We start from the raw sequence: 7,134 nt of genomic DNA, 5'->3' as shown, positions 1-7,134 counted from the left end.
CGAAGTCACCAAATGTTTGAACGTAATATTTATTGTCTAGAATATGTATTTATGAATGTGTGAAAATTTCAAGCTTCGTTTAGTCGATTGCATGTGAATTCAGTTAGTAGGACTTGTATGACACTTTTGAAAAATGATAGGCTAATCTATAAGGACCTAATAGTACATGTAGTCAAAAGGAGGACTTGCATGTCAAATTCCCCCAAGTGTTAGTGGCCGGCCATGACAAGGAATCATGGGCAAAACATGTCATGAAACATGTTGGGTGAGTGTTTTATGTAGGAATAAATAAAAAAGGTGCATGAGTGATAAAAAATGAGAAAAAAAAAAAGTGTGTGTGAAGGCTTCTCCCATTGCCGTGAAAGTGAGAAAGAAAAACAAAAAAAACCTTGTTCATCTTTTTTGATCCTTTTGGCCGAAAATCCCAAGGAGAAGAAAGGAGTTCTTGCTCATGGTTGGTTTGGAATAGGTTGGCCATCCTTGTATCTAGATTAAGGTATGTTGATGTTGTGCCATGAGATTCATGCATGTTTTAGTTGCTAGTTTTAGTTCTAATTAGTCCATGGTTCAAAACTTTGCTATGTCATGGGGATGATAGTATGGAATGAAAATTTGAGATAAGTAAGGTTAAATTTGATTTGGTATAATCGGCCATATGGGTATATATGTTTGTGAAAATATATTTTCTTTGTTAACTCTTTACAATCGATTGTAGGAGTAATATTGGCTTATAAGGTTGAGTTGATTCATGATGTTGTATATTAGGATTAAAAAAAATACTTGAGACTAGATTAGCTTAATGGTGACAATACATTCGACCTTGAAGCATTAATCGAATAGTGGTTGAGATTTTGATATTTTGAACAAGGATAGTTGTGAAATGGGGTGAAAACCATTAAATTATACACATAAGAATCCAGCAATAAGATTAAACTACTAAATGTATTCATTTTAGATCAAGACATCAAAGAGGGAGAATCAAGCAAAGGCAAAGCAAAGATAATCGAGTAGTTGATTGGGAATCATTTCATCCGATATAAGGTAAGTCATTAAGCACTTATTTTGTACTAATTTAAATGGTCGAAATGTCCAAGTAATGATGCTGAATGGAATGATAAATATATATATATATACATGTATGTATGTGGTGATGAAAGTATTTAATGGAAAGAAAAGAGGTGAGATGTATTGAGTTATTGGTTTCGCACTAAGTGTGCGGGTCTAAACATTTATGATCACAAATTGGCACTAAGTGTGCGGGTTCAAATGGTATAGCACTAAGTGTGCAAGTTTGATTATATAGCACTAAGTGTGCGAGTTCAACTATTAAGCACTAAGTGTGCGGGCTTATTACACATGCTCTATGTGCGCGCCCATCGAGTCAATCATGGACAGCGATGCGAGTAAACACCTTGAACTCATGAGGAATAGACATTTTATTTATATTTGGAATTGAGCTTGGTAAGTCTTGACCTATGTGGTGATTATACTTGAAGATAAATGCATGAAATGTCATATGGTGTAATGTATGAAATATCAAGTAGGGCTTGGTATGAGATCAAACCGAAATGCCTAAGGAATTATAGTACCGTTTGGGTGTGGATGGAGGATTTTAATTCGCATTAATTATTTTCTCTTATGGTATATTATTACTGAACGGCAATATAATGCTTATGGCTTACTGAGTTATATACTCACCGGTGTTTGCTTGTCGCCCATTTTAGGTTTCTTGGACTCGTCCTTTTGCGTGCTCGTGATCGCCATCGAAGTCATCACACCGCTAGCAACTTTTGGTATTTTTTTGTGTAGATGGTCTAGGAGAACATTTTGGCATGTATAGGCTAATATGCTTTGTTGAACTTTGGTATGTAAACTTTTAGCCATGCGAAAATGGCATAAATGCTCGGTTGGATTTAGTTCTCTAATGTTAAGTCGCAAGTCTTGGTAATTCGATTTTTATGCCATATGCCATGGTTGATTATTTTGGTGTTAAAATTCATGATATGGCAATAGTGTAGTAGGGAGATGTTTGACAATGATTAGCCTCTGGTATGGCTAGTCATGATCATAATTTGTGACATGTATGATGAATCACTAGTTAGATCAAAGGGAAATCATGAAATAGGCATAGTTGCTTTAGTAACAGGTGCTGGCAGCAGCAGTGACGTGAGATTGAAAAATCACCAAAAATAGGAGAAATGGAATTAAATAATGAATAAATTATGGAATCGAAGCCCGATGAGTCTATTTTCATATAGAAGAAACAAAGTAACCATATGAGCTGTATGTTAAGAGATATTTAAGTTCTCGCGGGACGGGGCCAGAACGATTACTGGAGTCCCTGTCCTGACTTTGGGAATTCATCACGAATTGACCAGTGATAATTAGAAGCCATACCATATATGTACAGATTCCTTTTCGAGTCTAGTTTCTGTAGAAAGAAACAACATCAGTATTGAAGCCCTGTACAGGGAGATATCCAAGTCGTAATGTGCAAGGGTCAGTGCAGTCAATCCCTGTAACATGGGGGACTTCAACTAATAAACTGTACTAATTGGCCCGACCAAAAATTCTAGAAAAAAATTTGTAGATGCATATATGAGTCTAGTTTTGGGGAAGATTTACGGAACTGGATTTCGAGTCTCAGAACTCAAGATATGATTTTTAACGCGACTCGTATGCAGATTGGCAGCCTGTCTGGGAAATTTCTAATAAGTGGCTTGAAGTCTGTTAACACCTCGTGTTCGACTCCGGCGACGGTCTCGGGTTCGGGGTGGTACATAGGATTCCGATATATGTGTGCGAGCAAGACCATGGCATCGATATGTGATTCTAATATGTGTTTACGAGTAAGACCCTGTCTGGAATAGTGGCATCGATATGTGACTACATGTAAGACGACGTCTAGGACGTTGGCATTTTACGACTTGTGAGATTATTCGAGTGTCCTATCAAATTCCGAATGGTTCATCGGGCAAAGATAAATTGTGTTTGAAAGTGAGATACAAGCTAAAAGACCCAGGTATGTGACAAACCATAATTTATACATTTTTTTTATCACATGCTTAGCATAATTTTGGATGAATTATCCTTAGAATTGGTGAATTTGATGCTCCTAATCCTTTAATTTCATGTTTTATACTTAGGAGAGCATAGGATAGTAAAAAGAGCGAAAAACGAGCCAAAAACGGAAAAAATAGGTCAACATGGAAATCAACATGGCCTGGACTTCATCACACGGGTAGTTCACATGCCCGTGTCCATTCAACAGACTCAAACACGGTTTGAAGCAATCACACATGGGCGTGATTCTGTCGAGCCCAAGTTTAGTCCTATTCGGAAAAGGCCACTCTTGAGGGTTTAGAAGCATTCTAAACCCTATATAAACACCCCAGGAGGTACCAAAAAGACACACACGGAGTAGGAGACAAGGAATTACTTGAAAAAAGCTGATTGATCCATCTCAGAAGCCGGATTCACCTTCAAGACTGAAGATCTCCCTTCAATTCCCTTCAAGAGTTCTTGGGTTTTCTTTATGTTTTGTTATCATTATTCTTTTGAGATGTTTTCTTTCATAAATATGAACTAAACCCTCTAAATACCTAAGGGGAATGAAACCTAAGACGGATCTTGTTTTTATTATCTGAATTATATGATAAATATTTGACTTGTTCTTAATTATGAGTTCTTAATTTTTGCTTTAATATTCCAGGATATTAATTCAAGTATTGATGTGCTTATTCAGAGTAGCAAAAGTCCCTGTCTAAGAGTAGATCTAACATAATTAAGCGAAGTTGATTGCACGCCTAGAGATAGGGTGACATAATTTTGTCGGATTATGGTGAAACCTAATAAGGGAATCCATAGATCGAATTAATGCAACACTAGGGGTTTTAATTAGAAAGAGATTTCAATTAATCAACCTAGGGTTAGATGTTGTTAGTCTCGAGAGAGATAATAATATAACTTAGGGATTTCTACGAATCAAGTCAAGTGAATAAATTGTCTGATTCAGGGTCAATAACAAGTGAAGTCTAGGTGGATTTTTCCCTTGGGTGTTGTCCAAATCATTCAGTTTTCCCAAAAGTTATTTCCCCAATTTACTTTCTGTGCATTTTAGTTTAGTAATTAGTTTAGAGAAAACAAACCCCTTTATTTTTAGGCTAGATAATAAAAAGAAAGTTAATACTAGTACTTTTAGTTCCTTTGGGTTCGACATCCCGGTCTTCCATAAGCTATACTACTGTTCGATAAGGTGTGCTTGCCTTTGTCGTGATAATAGTTAGTTTTTAAGAATGGACATTCATAAATTATAAAACTTATCATGATTCACATCACATCAAGTTTTTGGCACTGTTGCTGAGGAACTAAGGTATTAGGAACACTTAATTTTTATTACTTTAGCCATTTATTTTATTGCAATTTAAATTTTATTTTGTTTTTTGTTACTAAATTTTCTTCTTCCCTCTGGCAGGTTTTTATACTTTATAACTAGAAGAAACCCGTCAGGACCATTACTTTTTGATAGTGAGATTGAAAGCACAGCTCACAAATATCAAAGAGAAATAAGGTGAAGCCTAAGATACACAGAGGAAGAGCAAGAGGATGGTATTTCCACCACAACTGAGGAGATGGCTGAAAATTAGGAAAACCCGCTACCTCCTGCAATTGCTGGTGATCCAGTAAATCAGAATCCTGCTCCACGCACTATGTATGATTATGCTAAACCTACTTTAACAGGAACTGAGTCATGTATAGTTAGGCCTATTGTTGCTGCAAATAATTTTGAATTGAAACCTAACACAATTCAAATGATCCAACAGTTTGTTCAGTTTGATGGTTTGCAGGACGATGACCCAAACGCTCATTTGGTGAATTTCTTAGAGTTTTGTGACACTTTTAAGATCAATGGCATTTCTGATGATGCCATTTGCCTTCGGTTGTTTCCTTTTTCATTAAGGAACAAAGCTAAACAATGGTTGAGCTCGTTACCACAAGGGTCAATCACTACTTGGGAACAAATGACCAAAAAATTTTTACTTAAATATTTCCCGCCGACTAAAACTGCTAAGTTGAGGAATGCCATCTCTTCTTTTGTGCAGATGGATCTCGAAACACTCTATGATGCATGGGAGAGATACAAGGATCTTTTGAGAAGGTGCCCTCACCATGGATCACCACTCTGACTACAGGTCAAAACTTTTCATAATGGCCTAAATCCTTCGACTAGACAGATGATTGATGCAGCTGCTGGTGGGACTATCAATAACAAAACACCTGAAGTGGCTTACAAATTTATTGAAGAGATGTCACTAAATAACTATCAGTGGAAAGTCATGAGAACAAAGCTGACAAAAGCAACTAGTGTTTTCAACCTCGATGCGGTTACTATGCTATCCAACTAGGTAGAACTTTTAAATAAAAAGATTGACGGTTTATGTGGTTCTACTCAGGTACATTCCGTGGTGAGGTGCGATTCTAATGGAGGAGGAGCACACACAGAATATTAACCTTTCAATACTAGCACCGAGGAGGAACAAGTCCAATATATGGGTAACAATAATTCTAGAAATCAAAATAACCCATATAGTAACACATATAATGCAGGTTGGAGGAACCATCCCAACTTCTTGTGGGGTGGTCAAGGGAATCAAAGGCCACAACATCCTCCGGGTTTTCAACAACCACCTTGCCAATAGGAAAAGAAGCTAAACCTTGAGGAGATGCTAACATATTTTATCTCGGTGTCAGAAACTCACTTTCAGAACATTGAAACAGTACTTAATAATCAACAAGCATCGATCCAAGGGCTCGAAACTCAGATAGGCCAAACTAATTTCTGAATGACCACAAGGTAGCTTGCCAAGTAATACTGATCTAACCCAAGGGAACAACTCAACGTGATTACCACTCAAGGCGAGGAAGGGTTAGTTTAACCTAAACCAGATGCAAGGCAAGGAATGGTGGTAAGTAAAGGTAAAGGTGAGGTAGTCCACAGTGAGCAAAAACTGGTAAGTAAAGAGTACAAACAACGAGTGCCATACCCCAATGCGACAAGGAAAGACCGCACAGATGAACAATTCGGTAAATTCCTTAAACTATTAAAGAAATTGAATATTAACTTGCCATTTATTGAAGCTCTTTCGCAAATGCGAAATGCAGTTAAATTTTTAAAGGAGCTTTTAGCAAATAAGCGGAAGTTGGATGAGGCGTCGCATGTGGAGATGAATGCAGTTTGCTCAACCATTCTGCAGAGTAAGCTAGCCAACAAATTGAAAGATCCAGGGAGTTTTATGATTCCTTGTTTAATTGGTAGCTTAGATGTTAGTAATACTTTGACTGATTTAGGGGCCAGTATTAATGTCATGCCCTACAAAATGTTTAAACAACTAAGTCTTGGGAAACCCAAACAAACTAGGATGAGCATTTAGTTAGCAAATAAAACAATTAGATTTCCTAGGGGAATTATTGAAGATGTACTCATTAAAGTTGACAAATTTATATTCCCAATCGATTTTTCTGTTCTAGACATAGAAGAGGATAGTGACGTGCCTTTAATTTTAGGAAGGCCCTTTTTAGCAACTGCTAGAACTATTATTGATGTTGGTACAGGTGAACTCACACTTCGTGTGGGTGATGAAACAATCACTCTTCAAGCTCGAAATTCTACTAATACTGACCATGTGGTACAACCTTCTTTGCAGGAAATATGTTCAAAAAGAATATATGAGTCTTGTTCAAATAACAACAAAGAACCCATCTATAAAGAACGAAGGCTACAAATCGAGAAACTAGATGAATGGCAGACACAGAAACTGAGAGCACACGATAGACCAAAACCACGTCATGACGAGCTCAATGTTTCACCAAATCAACTTAAGTTTGGAGACAAAGTACTACTAGATACAGCAGACCTTCTGTGACACCCCGAATGTGACCCTAGTCGGAGAGTGGTTTCGGGACCACGAAACCGAGTCACAAGAATAATTAAGTGTTATATTCCGTACTTATTGAATGTGGAATTGGTATGCGTAAATATTTCGTGTCTCGATTTTTATTAATTAGGTGCTAATTTATAAGAAAGGACTTAGTAGTAAACTTTGAAAGTACGATAGGGAAATATGTGATGACTAA

At 37.0% G+C, this 7,134-nt stretch overlaps 1 non-coding gene across 1 annotated transcript; it reads right to left on the bottom strand.

Annotated features, from left to right (window-relative positions):
- Nucleotides 1-5,069: 5,069 nt before the first annotated feature.
- LOC128288270 (small nucleolar RNA R71) lies at nt 5,070-5,176 on the bottom strand. Its single transcript, XR_008278699.1, has one exon. It is a non-coding gene; the product is annotated as a small nucleolar RNA R71 (small nucleolar RNA).
- Nucleotides 5,177-7,134: the final 1,958 nt, after the last annotated feature.

The sequence above is a fragment of the Gossypium arboreum genome, unplaced genomic scaffold (genome assembly GCF_025698485.1).
Source record: "Gossypium arboreum isolate Shixiya-1 unplaced genomic scaffold, ASM2569848v2 Contig00174, whole genome shotgun sequence".
NCBI classification, from domain to species: Eukaryota; Viridiplantae; Streptophyta; class Magnoliopsida; order Malvales; family Malvaceae; genus Gossypium; species Gossypium arboreum.
The sequence above is the reverse complement of the archived record's forward strand: the minus strand, read 5'-3'. Positions and strand labels throughout refer to the sequence as shown.